General features: G+C 49.7%; 1 protein-coding gene across 2 annotated transcripts in view; it reads right to left on the bottom strand.

Annotated features, from left to right (window-relative positions):
- The window catches only part of ACTL8 (actin like 8), a 106,010-nt gene extending 80,917 nt beyond the window's left edge, over positions 1-25,093 (bottom strand). Inside the window, exons 1-2 of one of the 2 annotated variants that reach the window (XM_067711640.1) lie at positions 24,939-25,093; positions 6,733-6,756 (exon numbers count right to left, since the gene is read on the bottom strand). The gene's annotated coding sequence lies outside the window, so the exon portion shown is untranslated. The remainder of the gene's footprint in view (positions 1-6,732; positions 6,757-24,938) is intronic. The other variant, XM_067711631.1, reaches the window with a different exon arrangement.
- Between the last annotated feature and the right edge of the window lie 888 nt (positions 25,094-25,981).

Here is a 25,981-nt window from a genome sequence, read left to right as displayed (position 1 = left end):
GGCACTGTAGGTCCCTAGGAATTAGGGTGTACTCAGAGCCAGTGCCTAGTAATCTCAGAACCATCTGGGCATTTCCTTTTCCCCAATGCACAATCACTCTGGTAAACGGCTGCAGGTCCCTGTGGGGGAGGTTTAGAGGAATATTTACAGTAAGTACTTGCAGCAATGGTGCAGGCTCCTTCCTCAAGGGGACCTGGCCTCCCGAGGGCATCTGGGTCGGTGAATTGACTTAGGTCTGGGAACTGCAGATTTCATGTAACACATCCAGCCCAACACTCCTTTCTCCCCAAGCCTTTGAATTCCCTCTTCCACATCATGACCTTGCAACCTCATTAATTATAGGCCACTTGTTGAGTCCAGATTTCAGTCAATCAACCAAGTAAGCTGTTAGAGCCACCCCCAGCTGCACATGCGACTAATCAAACCCAGAATCTCTAGTAAGGGCATCCACAGCAATGAATTCAGCCCAATCTAGTGTTATATGCTGCCCTCTTTGGTCAGAAAACCTTAGAATACATTCCCACACATGTTCCCCAGGTTTCTGCTGATATATATTAGCAAAGTCCAACAATTCTTTTGGGTTTTCCTCGTAGGTCCTACTGTGTCCCTGTCACCAAGGAATGGGCTAAGATTTGATCCTTAACATCTAGTGACAACAGGGGGTGGTTATGTAGAATCTTAAGGAAAACGGCCATCTGCCCCCAGTGAGCTTATTACAGGATTTTTAAGTAGAGGAAGAACAGCCTCCTCAGACAATGGAGGGCAAACTCCCACCACCCACGTGGGAGGCTAAGAGCCACTTGCAGTTTGAGATCATCAGTTTCATCTGGGTCTCACAGACCTCCCCATTCCATGTTTCAGGACCCCTTTCTTTCCCAATTAATACCCTAATTTTCACATGAGCAATTTGTCAAGGTGTGAATTCAATTCTCATTGTAATTCAGCAGCCAGCACAATTAAACTTTGTATTTGACTTTTAGCAATATCAGCCCTGGGGCTGCAAGAAATAAGAGCTTCTGTAAGGGCTGTCACGGAAGCTCTCTGGTTCTCACACAAGATGAGAGTGAGAGTTAATGGACCTGAGCTCGTCGTTTTTTTCTCTGTCAGTGCTCAAGAGGCCCCAAAAGAGTCCACCGCACCCCACAGTTCTTGTAGCCATCAGTACTGCCCTAGCAGTCAGGGGCAGCATCACTCAGGCTCCCGAGGGATGTGTCTCTGGGGCACTTTATCTCAATCAACCATGCGTGATGCCTTGGTTAACTGTAAGGCCACTACGTGCCTTGGGTTACCAGCACCCCATTTCCTATTGGCAGGTGCTCATGCTTGGGCCCAAAGACATGAGAAAACCAATCTGTAAATCTCATGTTTACAGATCAATCTCCCGGTATCTCTCCTGACACCAATTCTATATTGGTTTGGGTCCAACCAAGAAAAAGAAACCACACAGTAATTTTAACAGGGAAAGTTTCAAATGATGAATTATTAACTTATCATAGGGGACTGAATCAAAAGGCATTGGCTAATTAATGTAAGAACAGCAGCTATAAAGAGTAGCGCAACCCACAGAGCTGAGATTGAGCCCCTAAGTATCCACCACCCACCCCCAGGGCTAAGATACAATCCCCAAGAAAGATCTTCTAAGGGCTTTGGTAGAACCCCCCGAGGACGAGTCCCTCCCCCACCCTGAGGTGAGGAAAAGTCCCAAAGAAAGAGTCCCCTGGGGGGCTTCCCTGGTGGCGCAGTGGTTGAGAGTCCGCCTGCCGATGCAGGGGACACGGGTTCGTGCCCCGGTCCGGGAGGATCCCGCATGCCGTGGAGCGGCTGGGCCCGTGAGCCATGGCCGCTGAGCCTGCGCGTCCGGAGCCAGTGCTCCGCAACGGGACAGGCTACAACAGTGAGAGGCCCGTGGACCGCAAAAAAAAAAAAAAGAGTCCCCTGGGGCTGAGGTAGAACCCTGAAGGAAGAGTTCCCCCAAACCATGGCTGATACAGAGCCCCAGAGAAGAGCCCTCACCCTAGGGCTCATATAGAGCACAGAGCCCCAAAAAAGAAACCTCTCACCAGGATGAGACAGAACCCCAAAGAAGAGCCCCCCCGCCAAGGAGGAGCTCCCATCCGGAGCTGAGCTAGGGCACCCAAGCAAGAGCCCCCTCCAAAATCTGGAATAAAGTCGCCCAGGAAAAACCCCTTAGCTGAAGGAGAGCGCCCAGAAGCAGTGCCCACACACACACCCTCCAGAGCTGACATCCAGACCTGGTTTAGCGGGGCATGCCTGTGGCTCAGGCATGGCAAAAAGTGGTCTGTGCCACACACCCGTGGAACTTGCTAGAAATCCAACCTGTGGAACTTACCAGAGATCTGCCCTGGAGGATGCCACACAAGCGGCTCACAGGAGGTGTCTCACCAGAGGCACCCCACTGCAAAACTGCCTTTAGAAGCGTGCTGGGGGAGCAGCTGGGTGCTACTGACCACCGTGCCCCGCACGCGCGCCACGCGCTGGAAAGGCCGCACGTGGCGCCGGAGCCCGCCCTTGAGCGCCTGGAATCCGGAAGCAGAGCCCTTTGCTGCTGCATGGGCTCTCTAGCGGCCTCTACTGACGAAGCTCAGCTTGCCACTTGGCCAGGAAAAAAAAAATTTAAAGGGCCCAGATCCATTTTCAGCCAGCAGGCAAGAAGAATGAATTTGGAGCCGCAAGGCAATCATGTATAACCAGCCACACACTGAAATATTACCCATCAATGAAAAAGAAGGAACTAACGATGCCTGGATTAATCGTCTAGATATTATGTTGAGTGAAACAAATCAGACACAAAACAGCACATTCTGTAATTCACATTTTCATGAAGTTCAAAAACAGGCAAACTAATCTACGGTGACAGAAATTTAAAAAACGAGATGGAGAGAGGTGTCTTACTGTAAAGGGGCACAAGGGAATTTTCTGGGGTAATGGAAGTATTCCCTGTTGTGATTGGGGCAGCGGTAACACAGGCATTTACATTTGTGGAAAACCTTCAAACTGAACATTTACTCTCTGTGCATTTCATTGCAGATAACTTATAACTCAAATGTTTTAAATTAGCCCCCAAATTTCTGCTTTCAAATTTAGCCACTCTGTAGTGCTTGCACACAGTAGGCAAACACATATGTTTAAGAAAATAAATGCATGCATGGATCACACACTTTTTACTTTTCTCACAACTAACTTGACAATCCCCCCAAATTATTAAGGTACTGGTCTGCTTTTCTGGGCTCCCATAGCCCTCAGCTCTTAGTTCAGTCATAGCTTTTATTGTACTGATATTCACTGCAGAGGGGTAAAAAGTACTATCAGAGTGACCAGCATATCGTGAGTGCTCTGTGCCTGACCCTGTTTTGAATAGTCTAATATGTCTAACAACCCACGCAGGAGTTACTTCTATCATCCCCATTTTACAGATGAGGAAATTGAGATAGAGTTTGTGTACACTCTTAACCACTTTGCCTCTGGAGTCAGGCTGTCCTAAGTTCATATCCCAGCTCTTCCACTTGCTAACTGTGGGTTTGGGGCAAGACAACTGATTGCTCTGAGCCTGAGTCTACTCATCTCTGAAATGTAGATGATATTTTGCCCTTGGGTTGTCAAGAGGTACAAGTTAGTTTATTCACATAGACTATGTCCAGTGTCCATCCAGAGCAATGGCTCATCATAATAAGGAAACAATGCATTTCATCGATGCTAAGACCCATATGTTTTCACGTTTTCGCATCTTTTTTTTTTTTTTTTTTTTTGCAGTACGTGGGCCTCTCACCGTTGTGGCCTCTCCCGTTGCAGAGCACAGGCTCTGGACGCGCAGGCTCAGCGGCCATGGCTCACAGGCCCAGCCGCCCCGCGGCATGTGGGATCTTCCCGGACCGGGGCACGAACCCGTGTCCCCTGCATCGGCAGGCGGACCCTCAACCACTGCGCCACCAGGGAAGCCCACGTTTTCACATCTTTGAAAACAGAATGTGTCTTGCAAACAATGGCATCTCACAATCTCCTTGGACAGTGGCTGTCATGATATAGTTGTCACAGCCTATGCAGGAGGAAACCTGATCTAGACTGTTCATATCACTGCCACTTCTATGTCTGAGTAAGTATCAACAGCTCTTTCCATAAGAATAAAATAAAAATACAGTGAGCTGAGAAAGCATCATATCATACTTCAGTTGGCGATCACTTTTCTTTCTTAGTGGTACATAAATTAATGGTGTGTCTTAAGGTTGATGGTTTCCTAAATTTGATAAAATGCACTACAGTATTATCACAGATCTGTCTTCCCCCCTGCAGATGATTAGATTATTGTTCCCTATTCTTCCTGCCTCCGTATTAGAGAGTTAGACATCCATGCCTTTGTTGTATGACTTTGCAGTTCCTCCCACCAAGTAGAAAAAGAAAATTTCCCCACCCCATCAATGTAGGGCTTGGCCACTTAACTTGCCTTGGAATATGAGCAGCAGGACAGTGCACCCATTTCAACATGAAGCCTTAGGGGATATTGTATATTTCTGCCCAGCCATGAAATCAGGAGCTGAGTAGCCACTGTTACAAGGAGATGGAGACAAGGGAAGCTGATCTGGACCCAGCTGGCAGCCTGAAGCAGAGCCCTCCCAGCTGGCCCAAACACTGTGAGCAAGAGGAATAATTACTTAGAGTTGTAAGCCACTGAGATTTGGGGGACTATTTGTTACACAGCATTCATGCAGTAGCAATAGCTAATACACTCTCTAAACTATGAGTGCTTTGAGGGCAAAACCCATAGCCCATTTACCTCTGTGTCTCCAGTATCCAGATTGGTACTTGGACACAGTGGGTGTAGAGGGCACTCTGAGACATATCAGAGATGGGAAAAGGCAGCCTTTGGAGTCAAACAGATCTAGATTCAAATCTAGATTCAAATCTGCCACTTAGAAGATGGGTGACCTTGGGAGAGTCATCTAGGGTTCCTAAGTCTCAGTTTCCTCATCTGTAAAATGGAGACTCCTATATCCCAGGTGTGATGAGAAGTGAAGCAAAGGATGTGCAAGGGCTTCATGCAGTGCCTTGCACCAGCAGGCACTCTGGATGCACACCAGTCCCCTTTCCTTGTGATTGAATACATGACCGAGGCCCCTGTAACCCATCTACACCCCGGGTCCTGCTAGAACACTCTCTCCCAGGTGTTCCTGGCGCGTGGCACCAGGATCTGGCGGGGAGGAGACATCCCTAAGATGCATGGTCTGGAGGAGCCAGGAGAGGCGGTTGCCAAATTGCTCCCAGCAGTTCAGCCCCTCAGGGACTCTCTTTACTAATTCTATTTCCAAGTTGCTTGGTACCCAGGTGCCCAGGCTGATGCCAGACTCAAACTTGGCAGACTGTGTGCTCCCCCAGAATATTCTGCCCCAGTTATTCCGGTGAAAATGCGAAGGTGGAGAAGATGGGAGAGGAGAGGGCAGCCCATCTGGTCCAGGCAGCAGGCAGGGGTGGGTCAGATCTCCTGGCAGTAGATCTACCAGCCAGAGGGGCCCATGCACACAGGAGACCTCTGGACCAGGGCATCCCAAGACACCCACTTTAGGCCCCACCCTGGGACAGTGTTCAGCAGGGAGGCCTGGTTTCCAGCCCTGAGTCTGTCACAGCCTGCTGTGTGACCTGAGGCAGGTTCCTTAACCTCCATTGCTCTTGTGTCTACAATGAGCAATATCTAGGAATTCTCCGTGGTTCAGGTCACAATCCCATCTGAGAAGCTGGGGAAAGCCATGGACAGCCTCCCAAGAGAAATGCTTCTAACTTCAGATCGCCAGGACCTTGGAGCAAATGACCCCAAGGGAGCCATCTGATGGGTGCTGAGAACACTGTGCTTCTGGAATGTTGGGACCAGAGGTCCAGGGGCTTACCTCCCACTCAGACCCTCTTTGATATCTCTCTACCCAAGAAGTCCCACGGAACCAGGGGAACAAACCCCAATGGACCTTCCTCCTGGGCTTCTTTCTCTGCCATCTCAGAGATATACCAGTTCCTGGCCTCCCCCATCCCTGCTCATTAATTATCTCTTTGTTGCCATGATTTTTCTGAGCCTTCCACAGAGAGAAGGCCAGAAACAAGCAGTGAATCAGCTCATCAGCCACCCTTGGGCTGAAGGGTTGTCAGAGGTGGCCTAAACACACCCACATATACACACATATACAAGCACATACACACATGCACAAGTGTTCACATGCATACACATGCACATATGTGCACGCACATGCATACACACGTGTTCACACACATATACCCGCACGTGCACACATATTTGTACACACACCCCCCTACATAAACATATGATACGTGTATGCACATGCGTGTACACATGCACATGCATGTACATGTGCACGTGCATGCACGCACACAGACACTGTTCCTATGCCTCAGCCCTGCACCCCCTACACGTACCATGGCTGCTCGCCCTCCCAGAGGCCCAGAGACTGTCACCGCCACCATCACATCTTCCCCCGATCCCTCCACCCCCGATCCTGCCATTTCATTTCTGGCAAAGCCTCCAGTGCCCACCAAGGTCAGTAAGGTTTAGGGGACACAAATGGTTAAAGCAGGGCGTCTGAGAACCACAGGATCATCAACCCTGTTACCCCCTTGCTATGTGACTCTGGGGGCTGTCAGTGCTATGCTTTATGCTGTCATTGTTATATTTCACACAGCCTTCCACATGCATCGTGTACCATGCAAAGTGCTTACCTGAATTTCATCCTCACAACAAACCTACAAGACAGATATTATTAGCCCCATATGTTATCTCCCCACTACTGTGTACCAAGTTACCCCCCAACTTCACAGCTTAAAATGACACACACTGATTATCTCATGGAGCTTCAGAGGGTCAGGAATCTGAGAGTGGCTTAGCTGGATGGCTCTGGGTCTCCCATGAGGTTGCATGCAGGCTGTCAGCCAGGACAGCTATCTCATCTCAAGGCCTGCCTGGGCCTGGAGAATCCACTTCTAGGCTCATCCACATGGCTGTTGGAAGGCCTCATTTCCTCACCACGTGGGCCTCTCCATATCCTGCCTGAGTGGTCTCAGGACAAGGCAGTTGGCTTCCCCCAGAGCGAGTGATAAGAGAAAGAGAGAGAGAGGAAGAAAGGGAGAAAGAGACAGAGACAGAGACAGAGAAACCCAAGACAGAGTCTCAGCATCTTTAATAACCTAATATCCTAGCCTTAGAATTGAATACCATCCCTTTTGCCATGTTTTTTTGGTCACACAGACCAAGCCTGGTACAATGTGGAAGGAGATTGATAAAGGGTGTTAATACCAGGAGGTAGGGGTCATTGGAGGCCATCTTGGAGACTGGCTATCACACCCCATTTTGCAGATGGAAAAACTGAGACTCGGAGAAATGAAGTGACTTGCCCGAGGTCACACAACCAGCAAGTGATGGAGTAGAGATTTGAATGCAGGACTGTCCAGCTCCAACGTGTCTCCCCTTAACTGCATATCTTCTCCTCTATCTGGCCTTGGTTTACCCAAACAGTAGAGATGTTAGAGGAAGGAGTTAAACTGGATAATCTTTAAGGGCGTGGCCCATCTCTTTAAAAGTTCACCAAGATGTTCATCGCAACTCTGTTTACAGTAGCCAGGACATGGAAGCAACCTAAGTGTCCATCAGCAGATGCATGGATAAAGAAGATGTGGCACATATATACAATGGAATATTACTCAGCCATAAAAAGGAACGAAACTGAGTTATTTGTAGTGAGGTGGATGGACCTAGAGTCTGTCATACAGAGTGAAGTAAGTCAGAAAGAGAAAAACAAATACCGTATGCTAACACATATATATGGAATCTAAAAAAAAAAGAAAGAAAGAAAAAGGAAAATGGTCAGAAGAACCTAGGGGCAAGACGGGAATAAAGATGCAGACCTACTAGAGAATACGGGGAGGGGGAAGGGTAAGCTGGCAAAAAGTGAGAGCGTGTCATGGACATATATACACTACCAAACGTAAAATAGATAGCTAGTGGGAAGCAGCTGCATAGCACAGGGAGATCAGCTCCGTGCTTTGTGACCGCCTGGAGGGGTGGGATAGGGAGGGTGGGAGTGAGGGAGGTGCAAGAGGGAAGAGATAGGGGAACATATGTATATGTATAACTGATTCACTTGGTTATAAAGCAGAAACTGACACACCATTGTAAAGCAATTATACTCTAATAACGATGTTAAAAATATATATATATAACTAAAAATTAAATAAATAAAAAATAAAAGTTCAAAGGCTTAATTAACAAAGGTACAGAGTGAGACCAGTCTCCCGACTTCCAACCACCAGGCTCTTGTCTACTTCAACAGAGAAGCCCTCAACCCCGGGAGCTTCTCTTCTGTATAAAATTGGCTGGTACAAGTCTCAAACCATCTCTGGGTCTCGATTACCTCCTCTGGAGAATGGGAGCAAGAGAGGGCATAGACAGGCTCTAATGATGATGCCAACCACAATGAAAATGAAGATGATAATGGTGATAAAGAAGACGATGCTGGGGCTTCCCTGGTGGCACAGTGGTTGAGAGTCCGCCTGCCGATGCAGAAGACACGGGTTCGTGCCCTGGTCCAGGAAGATCCCACATGCCGTGGAGCAGCTGGGCCCGTGAGCCATGGCCGCTGAGCCTGCGCGTCCAGAGCCTGTGCTCCGCAATGGGAGAGGCCACAGCGGTGAGAGGCCAGTGTACCACAAAAAAAAAAAAAAAAAAAAAGATGATGCTGATGCCAGGGATAAAGATGGTGAAGTTGAAATGACGATGATGATGGTTGCCGTGATGATGATGATGATAGTGATAAGTAATATGTACTCTGAGCACCTCCTATGATGCTAAGAATTTACATTCTTTTCATCTTCACAAGCTTTGCCATTCAAAATGTGGTCCATGGGCCAGCAGCATGGGCACCCCCTGAACACTTGTTAGAAATTCGGAGTCCTGTCTCACTTGCCCACTCCAGGAGATCGGTGTGCACAGTTGAGCTTGAGAAGTGCTCAGACTTCTCAGAATCCAAAGCTAATACAACCATCCAGAAGGGGATGTACCATTCTTGACCCCACTTTGCAGGTAAGAAAACTGAGACGTGGAAAATTTCCCAGCCAACAAGGGGTAGAGCCGGAATAAAGTTCTTGATCCTCACCCCAGACCTCTCCGACTCCTGCCCCTTTGGATTGGAGACTCTGTCTGTCGCTGGGCGAGGTGAGGTTACAGCCAGGGAGGACCCAGCCCTGAAAGCATCAGGACTGGTCCCTGCACCTCCTCCATCAGTCTGCCTCCTGCTGGCTCACAGCCCCTCCTCCTGGCAGGGGCCTCAGCAGGTAGATCAGAGGCGAGGAGGCCCTCCTGGTAAACAGTGACCTTGCTCCAAATTACTCCAGGGGGAAGGACATTCAGAAACAAGAAATAGCACTCAGCACAACATTTCTGAAAGAGGGGGAAAATTAAGTCTTTGAAATAACATTAATCATGATAATGCTTTTGCTGGTTCCTTCCCTTGGTGTTTGCTGGATGTCCTTTCCTGATGTAGGTTTAACCCTCGGCAGCCCAGGCTCCCACAGAGTCCCTGGTGCTACATTCTCTCCCTGCCTTGGCCAAGAAACTCACCTGGTGCCTTGCAGCCCAGGGAGCTCATCTTTCCCAAACTCCCACCAGCCTTCCTAGGGCCAGGTGTCACTCCAAAGCAAGGTCAAAACTCAGAGGCTGGGCAGGTAAAATAAATGAAGGAAGTGGGCTGCGATTAAGACTTGAGTGCCCAGCTCATCCTGGGTTGCCTCGTTTTAAAAATGAAAGACTGGCGTCCCAGGAACCCCCTCTGTCCCAGGCAAACCATGAAGGGTAGTCACCCTAACTGGGACTGTTATGAACAGAAAAAACAAAGCCCTGTCCTGAGGGAGCAGCTGCTGTTCACCTTGGACTGATGCTACATCATGATAGTTTGGACTGAATTATGTCCCCTGAGTTGAAGCACTAACCCCCAGTGTAACTACATTTGGAAAAAAAGGCCTTTAAGGAGGTAATTAAGATTAAATGAAGTCAGGGCTTCCCTGTTGGCGCAGTGGTGGAGAGTCCGCCTGCCGATGCAGGGGATGCGGGTTCGTGTCCCGGTCCGGGAGGATCCCACATGCCGCGGAGCGGCTGGGCCCGTGAGCCATGGCCGCTGAGCCTGCGCGTCCGGAGCCTGTGCTCCGCAACGGGAGGGGCCACAACAGTGAGAGGCCCGCGTACCGCAAAAAAAAAAAAAAAAAAAAAAAGATTAAATGAAGTCTAAGTGTGGGCCCTAATCCTATTGGACTGGTGTGCTTTAAGAAGAAGGAGAGACAGCAGGTATGCACGTGTACAGAGGAAAGGCCATGTGAGGACACAGCAAGAAGGCGGCCGTCTGTGCACCAGGAAAAGAGGCCTCAGGAGAAACCAACCCTGCCAGCACCCTGATCTTGGACTTCCAGCCTCCAGAACTGTGAGAAAATAGATTGTTTAAGCCACCCAGTCTGTGGTACTTGGTTGTGGCAGTCCTAAGTAGGTTAATATCCACGGGGAAAAAAATAACAGTAAGAAAAGGCAACATTTACACAGCCCTCACTGAGTTCCAGGCGCTATTCTAAATCTCTACATGCATTAATATTTAATCCTTACAATGACCCTATAAGAAAGGTACTATCACCGTTCCCATTTTACAAATAAGGAAACTGAGGCACAGAGTTTAAGTAACTTCCCCCGAAGACTCACAGCTAAAAAAGTTCAGCACTGGGATTTGAACTCCTGGCTGGGTGCAAAGCTTGGCTCTGTACTGCTACACTAGGAGTAGGAGCCCACGTTGCCCAAGCTTTCAGTTTTCCAAGGGAAATTGAAAAATTGCCTGACTGTTAAATGCTGGCTGTTAATTAAGAAAAAAACCCAGTATTTATGGACATGAACAAAGGATACCTGGGTCTCAGCTGCCAGCTTATAACTGCTGCTTTTCAAGAATTTCAGCAAGTCAGAATTTAAATTTCATCCACCTCCACCACCCACACAACTACCTCTGCTTTCCAGTACGAGTGTAGATCTTACAACTCTGGGGTTGAGAGAAAATTAGATCATCAAAGAACATTAGGAGCCCAGTGGGAATTTGGAGACTGTGGCAACCAAGCCCTTATTTCACAAATGGTACCACTATCCTCAGAGAGGTTCATGGATCACTGAGGTCACACAGCAGGCTAATGTCAGGGCCAGTGAGACCTGCTCACTGGTCACCCATCAAATCAAGGACAAAGGGAGCTGCTGTGCAGCCTGTCTTCATTGCCTGCTTTTCTCTCTGTCTCCAAATTTGGCTTTCTGTCCATCTATCTGTCTATCCATCTACCCATCCATTCATCCACCCATCAATGAGTGGATGCACTCATTCATTTGTCCATTTATCTACTCATCCACGCATCCAACCATCCAACCATCCATCCATCCATCCATCCATCCACCCAGCTGGTCAGCCTAGTTCAAGGCTTGCCCTGCTTGTGAATGCCTTGAAATCAGGGGCTTTGCCTTGCCTGTTTTTGTATTCCCAACAGTTACACAGCACATTGTTTAGCACAGTCTTATCCAACTTAACCCCTTGCTGGCTGTTATACTTGGACAAGGCACTTCACTTCTCCAAGCCTCAGTTTCTCCATCTATAAAAATGGGGCCATAACAGTACGTACTTTGCAGTGTCATGAGGAGAAGAAGGAGATGTGGGCACCTAGTAGGTGTGAAGTAACCACCAGCTGTGATCATCAGCTCTCCTCTGGGGCTGGAGCCCATGTTATTCAAGGCCCTTCCAGCTCCACACTGCTGAGTCTGCGTGATCAGAGGATGCGACAGGGCAGGTGAGGAGCCTTGCTGCAGGAGAGGGGATCAGGGGTGGAGGACTGCAGTGGGCCATAGAGCAGCACAGGACAAGGCTGCAGAAAGCTGACTGGAGATCTGGCATTGCAGAAGAAGACAGAGGGACAAAGGTCAGTGCGGTCGCGAGGGACACAAGATCTGCATGGGGGGGGATGGGGGAACCGCCCAGCCTCAGGGTCTCTCTTGGAACCACAAACACTTTGGGAGACAGGGCCCACCCACCCTGCTCCCCTCCTGGTACAGCTTCCAGAACGATGCAGAGCTGCACTAGTTTCCCATCATCAACTTCTGAGCAAAATCAACTGTGATCGCTGAACTCCTGTTCCATTGTTGTTATTGTTTTTTAATTATAACTCCTTTTTTTTCTTAGCTCAGGAGCCAAATTGGATTTAGCCGACCTGAAATTAATTTGTGGTGTAACGTGATGGTGTAGAAAACTGGGCCATCCGCTCTCTCAAGAAAACCGGTCATTCTCTTCTCCCCCTTTCTTCTCCATCCTGTCCCTGTTGGGAAAAGACGTTTTCTCCTCCATGGAATCGAGGCTGAAGAAAAGCTGATGCCTGGGGATTTTAGCTCCTGTTTCAGGGCACAGATGGCATTAGGACCCACAAGCGGAGTCAGGCTCCTCATGCCACTCCCAGGGAGCATGGGAGTCCTGGGGGGACAGTGGGGGCCCTTTTCCAAGACTGAATTTCTCTCTCCCTCTTTGTACCCTCTTTTTTCCATTATTTTAATGTATTTTTGCTCAAGGCAGGGGGTGGGGAGGATAAAAAACACCTTTCCCTTGTATCCCTGGGCTTTTTTGGAAAGGGCTTTCCTCCTCCAGAAGTGGGCAGGTCAGCCCATGTCCCAGTGCCCCAAGCTGGGAGAGCCCCTTAGGCCAGCCAGAATCCTGTGTGGCTCAGGACTCCTCTTCCCACCGCCAAGAACGCCCCCATCAGGGGTCCCTGCCCCACTGCTGGGTTCAGCAAGTTCTCCCTAGGGACTTCTGACTCCCACTGGCCAGGAGGAGCTGCCCCGGCTCCCTCCCCGCATCTCCTCACCCACTCACCCTTCCTGTGTCAGCTTGGTACACAGTAGACATCCCAAAGGCACCACGCAGTTCCCTGGGAGGGAACGTTCCCAGAAAAGAGAAGAAACATTCCCAGGAGAGAGATGACCTGGTTCATCTCCCATCACCCTGGGCTCCATTTCCCTGCCGCCATTTCCCATTTTCTTTTCAACCCTAGCCAACTTGGGACTCAAAATATAACAGCCTCAGTAAATATGGTCAGTACAAGATGACCTTTAAAAAGAATACAGTGTTAGGACAAAAAATATATGCCGACATTAAACTGTGAACAGCGGATGTCTTTGAGAAGGGGGAGGGTTACCAATACCAATAGTATTTTAATTTTTCACTATAAGCAAACACTACCTTTCTAATCAGGAAAATGAAATAGAGCAGTTTCAAAAACACAAAAGCCAGAAACCCCTGGTTCAGTCTCAGTTTGACAATCAAAGGTCTAGAACTGGGGTCAGTAAACTATGGTAGGGAGCCAAATCCAGCTCGCCACCTGTTTTTACAAATAAAGTTTTATTGGAACACAGCCACACCTATTCACTTATATGTTGTCTACAGCCCCTTTAGCCCTACAACTACAGAGTTGAGTAGTTGTTACAGAAATTGTGCGGCCTGCCAAAACAAAAATATTTACTATTTGGCCCTCAGAGAAAAAGTTGGCCAAGCCCTGATCTAGAAGAACATAGTTTTGTGAAGAAAAAATTAGTCCTTGCCCAGTGCCAAGGCAAGATTACCGACACTTATAGGTTGGTAATCTGGGCATTACAGAATCCTGGGTCATTCGGGATTCAGAGGTCACTCAGTCCATCCCCTGCCTCCATCCCCCATAGATAAGGGTCTTCTCTGCTCTGACCAATCACCTAGGGAGAGCAATACCACGACCACCTTCTGACAGGGGAAGTCCCTCCTTAAGTCTAACTTAAATCTGGCACCCCCTAATCCTCCTGCCTCATGGCTCAGACCCCTGGCCCAACCCCAGGCACTTTGTTGGGTGACCCCATTGTCACTGGCTGAGGCTTGGATCTCGCTCAATATCCCATCAAGACAGCAAGATCTCAATCATCAGGAGGGAAGATGGCGCTACCCCACCCCTCCCCCTGCTGGCCTCCGGGCTCTGGGGAGGTACACAGGCAGGGTTGACCGATGGGGTCCACCACACTGGCAGTAGGTGGGAGCTGATGGCTTTGGAAGTAATGTTACCACTTCTGGAAGAACGATTACTTTAGCGTTGCATAAACACCCATCCAGACCCGCTCCTCAGGGGTAAATGAAAGTATGAGAGCATCTGGGCTGATTTATCTCAACCAAAGGAAGCCAGAGAAATTCATTTCCCCCTCTAAACGATCTCCTCTGGGTCCTAAATATTCAATAATTTCCTAGCTGGGAAATGGATTACCTCCCCTTCCCCGTGGCAGACAGTTTGCATTCTCACGCCTGACACCATCAGGGTGTTAAAAGGTACACTTAACAGTGGGCCCTGGGCTACAGCCCCTAACCCAGCTCAGGGAGACTTAGTAGCGTGTCAGGACCACAGACCCCCTCCGAGCTGGGGCAGCTCTCGCCTGTTCCTGAGCCAGGTCTGTGGTAACTGTCCCAGCCCAGCCCGCCCCGCCCACCACCAGACAGGCTGAAGAGGAGGTCTGGCTGCCCAGACCTGGAATCTGATGAGAGCGCGGAGCCTTGTCTGTCTTCCCCGCTAGGGGTTGACTGTGAGGGCAGGGACTGTCTCAGGTTTATTCGTATATCCCCATGTGTCTGTGACATAGAAGGCGGTCACTCTTTATTGAAGGAGTGAATGGATAAATGGATGAATAAATGAACGACGAGAGAATAGAAACGTCGATGAAGGGCACTTTCAACATCATTCACTTGACTCCTTAGGGTGAGGATTATGATTTATTTCTCTCTCTGCCTCTCTGCCTCAGTGCCTGCAACACCATAGGCAGCCCACAAATGTTCATTAAATTCATGTATCAGAGAATGAACCAGAGTCACTGCCCTAACTAGTCTTGAGGACTGGGCTTCCTAACCCAACCAAGATTGGAACATGCTCAATGGGGACTCTGACCCCTAAGTAGCCCCTACCCACTCCAGGCCTGTGGGGAGGGGGAAAGGCAGGATGCTACACGCTGCTCTGCATGCACTGGCCAGGGGGGGAAATTTGCATCCATTGGCAGAGGAAGGGAAGCAAGTCAAGCTGCCCAAGGGGTCTCGGAGCATCAGGCTTGGAATATGTTCATCAAGAGGGAAAGGATATAGCCAGAGAAGAGAGATCCAATCACGAGAGACGCTTCCAGATGTCCCAAGGTGTCAGGGGTCCGAGTGTGCCTGGAGGGTTGGAGACAAGCAAAGGAAAAATGGAGAGAGAGAAGCAGAAAGAAGGGGGCAAAAACAGAAGATTGAGACAGAGAGTGAATTAAAAAAGGGGGGCAAAACCAAAGAAGGAAGAGAATGGGGTGGAGACATGAGACAAAAGCAGCCCCCAGACCCACCACCTCAAGACAGACCCCGGGGGAAGACCTGCTATCATCTTTTCTGGAGGCAGAGGGGTGGACTGGATGATGCTGAGATGCCCGTCACCTAGAAGCTGAATCGAGGTCTGCCAAGCAGGAGATGGAACCCAGGAAAAAGTTTGACTCCCTTCTTGGCCAGGTTTTAGAGTCTTTACCTAGAGGGTGTGCTGGGAGCCTCCCCTACTGCCCCTGTACCCAACTCTGACCACACTGCCTGCCCCAGCCTCCAGGCTCCATCACTTTGCCAGCCGTGAGTATGAACAAAGAGATGTTCAGATGCCAGTACACCTCTGGACCACACTTGGCATCATCCGCACTATAAACTCGAACTTGAGCTTCATGAAAGCAGGGATGTCTCTCTGTTTCACTCACAGAACGTATACCCCAGGATCCAAAACAGTGCTCGTAGTAAGTGCCAAATACGTGTCTACTGAATACGGGTGAATGAATGAACAGACGCCCCTCACAGTACCAGATGCAGGAGAAGCCATCTCAGTAGCTCCAAGAGGAGGGTCCTGGGCTGCCTGGGCCCTGAGTCTGGGGGTGCACCTGCTGGGAGCTAAACCCAAGGTTCTGCCCCAAAGCCCCAAGGTGTGTCTTTCGCCCTCACATCTCAGAAGCTCTAACAGGACACAGCTGCTTCTTACCCCATCCCAAGCTTGGCTGAGCTCGGTGGTTCTTAGCTCTTGACCACACACTGGAATCACCTAGAGAAATTTTTCAATTACCAGCTCCATCCCAGATCAATTAAATCAATTTCTCAGGGTGCGTAGCAGTTTAAAATCTCCACAGATGAGGGACTTCCTTGGTGGTCCAGTGGTTAAATAGTCCAGCTTCCAATGCAGGGGATGCAGGTTCGATCCCTGGTCAGGGAACTAGGATCTTGCATTTCACGGGGCAACTAAGCCCGCACGCCACAACTACTGAGCTTGAACGCCTCAACTGGAGAGCCTGTATGCCACAAACTACGAGCCCACACGCTCTGGAACCCACACGCCACAGCTGCAGAGCCCATGCGCCCTGGAGCCTGCACACCACAACTAGAGAAGAGAAAACCTGCACACCACAACTATAGAGAAGCCCACGCGCCGCAACGAAGAGCCCGTGCGTCACAGTGAAAGATCCTGCATGCCTCAACAAAGATCCCGCATGCCACAACTAAGACCCAACACAGCCAAAAATCATTAAAATACATAAATAAGTCTTTGAAAAAAAACTCCACAGTTGATTGATTCTAAAATGCAGCCTGACATACATGCAGACAAAACAAGAATTCAAAAAGATACGTATGCAGCCCTGTGTTCACAGCAGTGCTATTCACAATAGCTAAGACATGGAAACAACCTAAATGTATGTCGGCAGATGAATGGATAAAGAAGGTGTGGTATATATATATATATATATATATATATATATATATATATATACATACACACATATATACAATGGAATACTACTCAGCGTGAAAATGAACGAAATAATGCCATTTGCAGCAACATGGATGCAACTAGAGGTTATTGCACTAAGTGATGTAAGTCAGAAATAGAAAGACAAATACCATATGCTATCACTTATATGTGGAATCTAAAATATGACACAAATGAACCTATCTATGAAACAGAAACAGACTGATAGACATAGAGAACAGACTTGTGGTTGCCATGGGGGACAGATGAAGTGGGAGGTTGGGATTAGCAGATACAAACTATTGTATATAGGATGGATAAACAACAAGATCCTACTGTATAGCACAGGGAACAATATTCAATATCTTATGATAAACCATAATGGAAAAGAATATAAAAAAGGGGCTTCCCTGGTGGCGCAGTGGTTGAGACTCCGCCTGCCGATGCAGGGGACACGGGTTCGTGCCCTGGTCTGGGAAGATCCCACATGCTGTGGAGCGGCTGGGCCCGTGAGCCATGCCCGCTGAGCCTGCGCGTCCGGAGCCTGTGCTCCGCAACGGGAGAGGCCACAACAGTGAGAGGCCTGTGTACCGAAAAAAAAAGAATATAAAGAAGAATATATATATATGTATAACTGAATCACTTTTCTGTACAGCAGAAATTAACACAACATTGTAAATCAACTATACTTCAATTAAAAAAATTAAAGTAAAAAAACAGTTAAAAAAATTAAAGTACTTTGAAGGCTAAAAGAAGCTATACTTCAATAAAAAAATAAAGAAAAAATTTTTAAATAAATAAAATAAAATGAAGCTAGAGCTAAAGAACTTAGCATCTAAGTTCCAGAACAGAAGTTTTCACAGTGTGGTCCCGGGAATAGCAACAACAGTTTCACCTGGGAACTTGTTAGAAATGTAAATTCTTGCGCCCCAGACCTGCTGAACCTGCAGCTCTGGAGGTGGGCCCAGGCAGTGTGTGTTTTGAGGAGCCCTCCAGGTGATCGTGATGCAGTTCAAGTGAGAGAGCCAGGCTCTAATATTTCTCCAAAATCCCTCCAAGGAGAAAATCCCTCACAGGGTCTCCATCAGGCCTGGAATGAGCTCCCGGGAAAGCCAGGTTGCCGAGGGCCTGGGGATGAGAAAGGATTGTTTCTGGGGTACCAACACACAGGGAATAAATATTCTGGGGGATCAATTTCCTGGGATGGGAGCCCGAGACTTCTTGAAAAACAGCATTCTTGGGTGATTAACACTCCTGCAATCACAATGCCAGAGACTGTGGTTCCAGTGATCCTTAAATATCAGTGTTTCTGGGGCATCAACTTTCTGGGGTATCAACAATCCAATAACAACAGTTGGAGACCAGCAAGATGGGAACATTAATCTCCCGAGATGGGATTCCAATCCTCCTTCAATAGGAGGTCTGGCAGCGCATCATTTATTTCCAGGCTACTTTTCTCTGTGTCCTGTGGGAAGCCTTTCCCACACCATTTGCCAAGTGGGGCCTCTTTCACAGGTCTTTCCTCCAACCCCGGAGCCTTGGGGGAGAGGGCAATGGGGGTTCTGGAGGTTCCAAAAAATGCTTCCTTCTTTGCTCCCCAAGTTGTTGAAGGGCTCCTAATGGGGCAGAGGAGGGTTGAATGGCTGCCTGGTGAAACTGCAAGACTCCTCCTGGAGTCTCAGTCCCATCTTAACTCAGTCCCATCTTAACAACGGTCCAGTCAGAAGGTTAGTTTCTCCAGGGCGTGTCCAGTCCAGCTCTGGGTGGGAACAGGGAAGGTGAAGCCTCAGACACTGGAACGGCAGCCCCAAAGGGCACAGTTTCTACCTGGCTGGACCCATCAGAAGAGGCAGATGAGGGAGAGGCAAGAAGCAGGAAGCCTGCAGCCAGGAGATGGGTTATACACTTGCTGACTGGGGAGAACCCAGATGTCCCAGCAGGAGGGAGGGCCCCCCTGAGGCCACCTCTTGGGTGCTGGCCGTAGAGGTTGGAAACTTCTGGCCCTGGCTCCATCCCAAATGCTGTGTGATCCTGGAAACTCTCTCTTCTTCTCTGGGCTTCAGTGACCGCATCTTTAAAAGGGTAGAATGAGCCTGGATTGTTTCTGAGGCCCCCTCCAAACTTCCAGTCCATCTAGTCCAGCTGTCGGCCTTCATTCAACAAAAGTAATATGACCATCTTAAAGATGGAACAACTGAGGCTCAAAAAGGGGACGTGAGTTGCCCAAGGTCACGTGATGAATCAGGGACAAAGGGGAGAGCCAGAGCCCTAGGCCCTGCCCTCTAAAACAGGACAGTACCCTATGGGGTGGTAGGATTTTGAGTTTTAAATTCCAGCTCTCTCTTTACAGCTGTGTGACTCTGGACAAATGACTCCCCTTCTCTGATCCTCAGTTTCCTGATGACCTCTCGGAGGATTCCCGCATGAAGATAAAGTAAAACAGTAACCACGAACAATTTCACAGCCCTGACTTTGGGCCAGGCCCTGTTGTAGGCAGTTACACAGACGGATTCATTTGTGTCGTCCCCCCACCACGGCTTCATGAGGTACGTACTGCTGCTGTAGTTCACAGTTCACAGAGAGGAAGTGGGCTCAGCACAGTCAAATTCCTTCGTCTGAAGACACTGGCTTTCTAGTGGCAGAGCCAGGGTTCCACAAGGTCCGTGCATTGAGCCGCCTAAAAGAACATTTGAGGTTTGGGCCCACGTTACACAGTTTAGCTGTTTCTCTCCCTCCTGCATCACCTGATTCCCTTCACGATGACAAGGGTCTCCCCCTGCGGCAAATAAACCAGCCAAAGTCAGCTGAGCAGAGGCAGAAACTTCTTCTCGGGCAGCATCAGCCTCACTTCTCTGCAACCTGCAAGACAAGAGCCCTCGGGGGTCCCATTGGCTAATGAGACCCTCCTTCTCCACCATCACGGTTGGGAGGACAATTAACCAGCAGCCAAAGAGGATCCTGGGCAGCTCCTTTCTGTCCTGTGCTAATTATGTCCAGGGCCAGGCCCAGTGCAGGTCCCCATCTTTGCAGGCGGGAGCTCACAGGCTGGCAGTGACCCTTGCAAAGACTCACAACCTCCACCCCGACAAAGCTGGACCGAGAGCCAGCCCTTCCAGGGGAACGCAGCCACCCCCTGCACGGTGACCGGGGAACGCACCCAATAGTCCCTGGAGCCAATCCAGCCCTGAGATTTCAAACCAGCCACTCGGGGGACATTTCTGCAGAGAAGCACCAGGCTTGGGGGAAATCCCAGGCAGTGGTCGGGCACAGCAGCCACAGCTGGGGGCAGGGACAAGAAGCAGGCAGCAGGCGAGATAATTGTGCCCTCTTGCCTAGGAAGGAAAATCTGAACACTGCCTGCTGCCAGGTAAGGGAGGCCTCCCCCGCCCCAGACCAGAGGTGTGTGGCGGCCACAGAACTGGCTGGGGGTTGAGGTTATTAATTCACCAGTCGAGCCCTGTTCAGTGGTTCCTTCCTTAATTGCAATCAGGCGGGTTGGAGACCGTGGGAGGGATGGGAGGGAGGGAGCCACCCCCGGGACTGGGGCCTGGGGCTGAGGCAGCCCGGATGCAACGAGCAGCAGGGTATCTCAGGGACATCCCGTGGGCCCTGGGCTTGGCGGGGGGCTGCCAGGTGGGGTTTCACCCCACCTGGGTTAAGTCCCCGTTATGTGTATGAACCAGCATCAGATAAACGCCGTTCCAGTCCCAGCTCTGCTGCCCCCAGGCGAACTACCCCACCAGCCTGAGCCTCCATGTCTTCACACGAATGGGGATCAAAATAACCCGTCTCAAATGGTTATCGCGAGATTAAATGAGATGATCCATACCGAGCAGGAGACACAGCCCTGCCCCGTGCCCAGGGTCAATGAACACAAGCCTGCAGTATTTCTGAGTCAAGAACAGAATGAAAGGGCTGTTTCTAAATAACCACCTCCACAAAATGCTCATTTGACGGCTCTGAAGGAGGCTGGTGCATTTAAGACAGGAATCGATCCAGCCCTCGGCCAGGCCGAGGAAGAATATCAATCCTTGGGTACGTCAAGAGCGGGATTGATGGGGAGCTTGGAGCTGTGATGAATGGAGTCTGTGGGGACCAGGCCCTGCCCCAGCCGGGCCCCTCAGGCTTCTCCCTGCAGTCGGGCTCAGGAGAGGAACCCATTGGACCCTCAGACCCGAACCATGACTCCCGGGCCTTTCCCCAAAGAGCAGCTGGGATCCAAAGCCCTTACACCCGCACACGCACACGCACACGCACATGCACACACACTCTGAGCTGTGCCCACATCCTAGGGACAGCTGCAGTTTGGGGAGATGGATGGCAGCTCACAAACTCAATCCAGTTACAGTAGTTCTTGTAAAGCCCCAGCTGTGCCGGGCCCTGGAGCCGGGGAGGTGAGTGACGTAGCCCTGCCCTCAAGGGGCTCACAGTCCAGTCTGGGATACAGACCTGCAATAGGGAATCACTGCTGAGCTGATGAGGACTCTGAGAGCCCGAGGGCTGCAGGAGCCCAGAGGAGGGGCACACGCCCGGGCTAATAGCCAGGAAGGAAGCAACACCTCTGCTGAGCCCTAGCGGTGGACGTTAGGCAGGGAGAGAGGGAAAAGCGTTCTAGTCAGGGGAACAGCATGAAAAAGGGCCAGAGGCAGGAGAGCGCCGCGTGTGTGTGCAGGGACCAGCAGCCATCCTGCAGCAGGCAAGGGAAAGGGGTCCAGGTGTTATCCTGTGAGTAATAAGGAAGGATGAAAACATTTAAGGAGTCAGTTCTAGACCTTCTCTCGGGAGTGGGGCACAGGTCGGGGAGCAGGTGAGGTGGAGGGGAAGGCTGCCATCCTGGGCTCCAGGAAGGCTCTGAGCAGCCCAGGATTCTCTGTGGAGCCAGCCATCTGGAAGCTACATGAGCTCTGCTGGAACCCACAGAGCAGAATGCCACCCTTGACCCCCAGGGCTGCCCCCCTAGAGCTGACTCTCCGTCCACAGGCCTGAGGTTGGAATTGAAGGGAATCGTGTGTATAAAATTGACTCAGCACAACCCGCTTCCTACCCAGCCTGGCTTGGCTGTGTGACCCAGGGGCACTCACTCCACCTTGCTGAGTTTTCAGTTCTCATCACTGTAACTCCCCCACCCTGGCCTTTCCCTTGACCTTGGTGGAAAAAAGGAGAAAGAAGGAAACTGACTTCAATCTAGTAAGTGCCGACTGTGGGCCAGGGGCTACACTTCCTTTTATCACTAGGAAATCCCTCTCTGCTAAATTGGCTCTGTGACCTTGGGTCAGCCACGACCCCTCTCTGGGCCTCCGTTTCCATGCTATAAAATGCCGCGGTTGGTAATGCTTGCCTTCAAGGGTTCATCCAGGGCTAAACAGTGCAAAAAGAACCATTTTGGAGTCAAAGTCCTGGCTTCTGGCTCTTGGGCTGTGTGACCTTAGGCAAGGGCCCCAAACTCTCTGGGCTTCACATTCTTCTGCAAGATGGGGCTAATAACTCCCACCTGGCCAAGAATGGTGGGCACACCAAGAGACAGCTTATGCAAAGCACGCAGCACGCCCTGAGCACACAGAAGCCCCTTCCTGTATCTGTGGGGTTGGATGTCTGCATGGCTTCCTGGCGAGGAGCTGGCCCTCCTCCAGCACAGAATGGCTCTGGCCGGGCCCGGGGAGCTGGGGCTGCAGCAGAGGACAGGGCAGCAGAAATGCACACAGGCACCGGCTGCTTGTTCAGGCATTCTGTTTGGAATGAATCTCCTTTTATCCCTGCGAGTGAAGTCTCCCGCACTGGGAAGCTCATCCTAGGTGAGCATCTGCCGTGACTCGGGCCCCCACTTATCACGCGGGCGTTTGACGGAATATTCCTCCTGAAGGAATTGCACTCCCAGACACTCCTCACACCCCGCCAGGGTCTTTGAAACTTAACAGCAGGTTCTTTAAAGGGACAGGAGAGGCGAGCTGCATCCCAATTGGTAGCTTTCAAACATGTCAACATTAATAGAGGTCACTGTTCCGGGGGACATGGGACCCTTCCCAGGAATAAATCAACAGCTGGCGCTGCCAGCCGACCGATCCATTTTGCTCGTGTTTCCTTTCTGATCGTCCGCTGGTGCCTGGGGTTAGAGGCGTGGGGGAGGTGGACGTATCTGCACCTCCTTCACTGGGCCTGGCAGGGAGAATCCTGTCTGAAAGTTGCCTAGAGAGGTCGTCTGTCATCCTGTCCCTTCTGCCATTGCCAGGTAGGATGATGGGATTTCAGTTCAGGATACCACTGAGCGTTACGGAGGTTTATGGGAGCCGGGCAGCGGTCTCAGGGCATCCTCTCATTTCATCCTTATACCTCCCTGGGGAAACTGAGGCCCAGAGATGGTAGGGACCTTGCCTGAAGTCCCACAGCTGTTAAGGGACTCGGCTCAACCTCCAACTCCGACTCACCTCAAAGTCTGACCTTAACCACGTACCAGGCTGCCTGTCAGAAGGCTTTGGGGGTCAAGAATTGGAGAAAATGAGATTTCCTGACCTGCAGACCCACTGGGTATGATCCCTAGTGATCTTATCTCATTTCAGTCTGGCCTTCCCTTTCACCCAGAGAGGGGGCAGGAGGCTGCTGCCCGTCTGACCACCAACTGTCTATCCTGACCCAGCTTCCTGGAGAAAAGCTCCTACAGTAGGAAGTCTGGAGACAGCTTGGCTGAAAATTGCACCCCAGGCTTTGCAAGCAGACAGTGCTGGCTCCAATCCCAGCTCTGCTCTGTCCTATCTGTGTGGCCTTGGGCAAGTGACTTGACCTCTCTGAGCCTCAGTTTGAAAACACTCAGCCTTGGTTTGAAAACACAGCCCCTCCAGCAGGGCCCCTGCACAGTCATGGGATGGGGGCTATAGGGTCTATGTGACCATCACCTGCACTGCCCCAGACCCCTCTGACTCTTTTTTCCCAGCACTTCACTGTCTGCAATAATGCAGGCACAGAGCAGCCTGACCCTGTGATGGTCCTGCCACACTTAAAACTCTTGCCAATGCTCAGATGTATAATGTTTTATGTTTCTGTCATTTCTCAGTTACTGATTGTTTTATCAATAGTGCCACTTGTGTGAGGCTTATGATTTATCTGGTTCTGCCCCCACCTCCCTGGGTGGCCCTGGGCAAGTCATTCATCCTCCCGGATCACAGAGCACAGGAGCTGGGAGGGAGGGACCTCGGAGATCATCAATCAGACCTTTCATTATATCAATAAGAATCACAGCAGCAACCCAACCACCTAAAAAGCCGGTGGTAGACCAGTACACTGGGGCCCCACCCCTCACCATGCCCCTGCGTCCCAGGCCGCAGCCAGCACCACCTGCCAACCAACCACGAGAGTGATGCCATCCTCAACATCCCAGCCGAGTCAAGCTCATCGCCAGCTGCAGCTGCACGAGTGACCCACACAACAACAGTGACCATCTCAGTTTTCCCTGGGACTCTCCAGTTTTAGCACTGAAAAGTCTCACCTCCCAGGAATATGCCTCCCCTACCCCAGTCACCCTACTGAAAACAGATGGAGCAGAAAAACCAACCCATCAACTCATAGAGTTAAGAGAAACAGTAAACAACTGCTGTTTTAAGACTCTTAAGTTTGGGGGTGTTTTGTTACACAGCGAATGGATAACTGAAACATGTCCTTAACATGTGCCAACCTTTCAACATAAAAAGTTCCAATCTTCACAACAGTTCTTTTGAGATGGTTTTGTTACCCAGCAAGTGGAAAACATGAGGCTCAGACAGCTCACGTGATACTTCCAGGTCAGACATTCAGAGAGCTAGTGTTCAAACCCCAGTCTAACTCCAGCAGCTAAGCCACAATTGTCATCACAAAAGCCCTGAGTGTTACTACTGCCATTTAGCAAATAGGAATGACATTTGAGACAGATGTGACTTCCCCAAGGCCACACAGCAAGATAGTGCACAGGGCTGCATCCTCTGACATCCTAAGTTCAATAATACAGATATCTGCATCAGTTATTTAGGCCATAGCAATGCTGTTTAACAACCATAAAAACTCAGTGGCTTAAAACAAGCATTCATTTAGCTCATGAGTCTGTGGGTCACCTGAGCAGCTCTGGTTTAGGCTGGGCTCCTGTGTCTGGGGTTTGGCTGGCTGTTGGTTGATCCACTGGGGCAACTCAGCTCTTCTCCATATGTCTCCCATCCTCCAGCAGGCTAGCCCGGGCATGTTCTCATGACAAAGCAAAAGTGCAAGGGCAAACAAGTGGAAATGTACAAGACCCAGCCTTGGAACCGGTGCAGCGTCACTCCAGCCACATTCCCACCTGACCACAGCAATCACAAGGCTAGACTAGGCACAAGGTTTGGGGAATTAGACTCTGCCTGTTAAGTGAGAACACTGCAGGGTCTTTTTTTTTTTTTAATTTATGCAAATAAGACATTTACTTATCTTTCCTTATCATAAACACTTTTCTGTGACAATACATAATGGTAGAAATCATCCTAATGACTGCAAAATAGTTTATTGTAAGAATTGCCAAAATGAATTAGATAATGCATTTGACTAATTTAACTGATTTGTTGCTACACATACAAGTTCATTCAAGAACAAATATTCAGTTTTTTTTTTAATTTTTTTAAAAATTTTATTTATTTTTTTTTTATACAGCAGGTTCTTATTAGTTATCTATTTTATACATGTTAGTGTATACATGTCAATCCCAATCTCCCAGTTCATCCCACCACCACCCCCAACTTTCCCCCCTTAGTGTCCATACATTTGTTCTCTACATCTGTGTCTCTGTGTCTGCCTTGCAAACCGATTCATCTGCACCATTTTTCTAGATTCCACATATATGCAATAATATACGATATGGTTTTCTCTTTTTCTGACTTCCTTCACTCTGTATGACACTCTCTAGGTCCAACCACGTCTCTACAAATGACCCAATTTCACTCCTTTTTATGGCTGAGTAATATTCCATTGTATATATGTACCACATCTTCTTTATCCATTCATCTGTCAATGGGCATTTAGGTTGCTTCCATGTCCTGGCTATTGTAAATAGTGCTGCAATGAACATTGGGGTGCATGTGTCATTTTGAATTATGGTTCTCTCTGGGTATATGCCCAGTAGTGGGATCAA

This window comes from Pseudorca crassidens, chromosome 2 (genome assembly GCF_039906515.1).
Source record: "Pseudorca crassidens isolate mPseCra1 chromosome 2, mPseCra1.hap1, whole genome shotgun sequence".
Classification (NCBI taxonomy): domain Eukaryota; kingdom Metazoa; phylum Chordata; class Mammalia; order Artiodactyla; family Delphinidae; genus Pseudorca; species Pseudorca crassidens.
The sequence above is the reverse complement of the archived record's forward strand: the minus strand, read 5'-3'. Positions and strand labels throughout refer to the sequence as shown.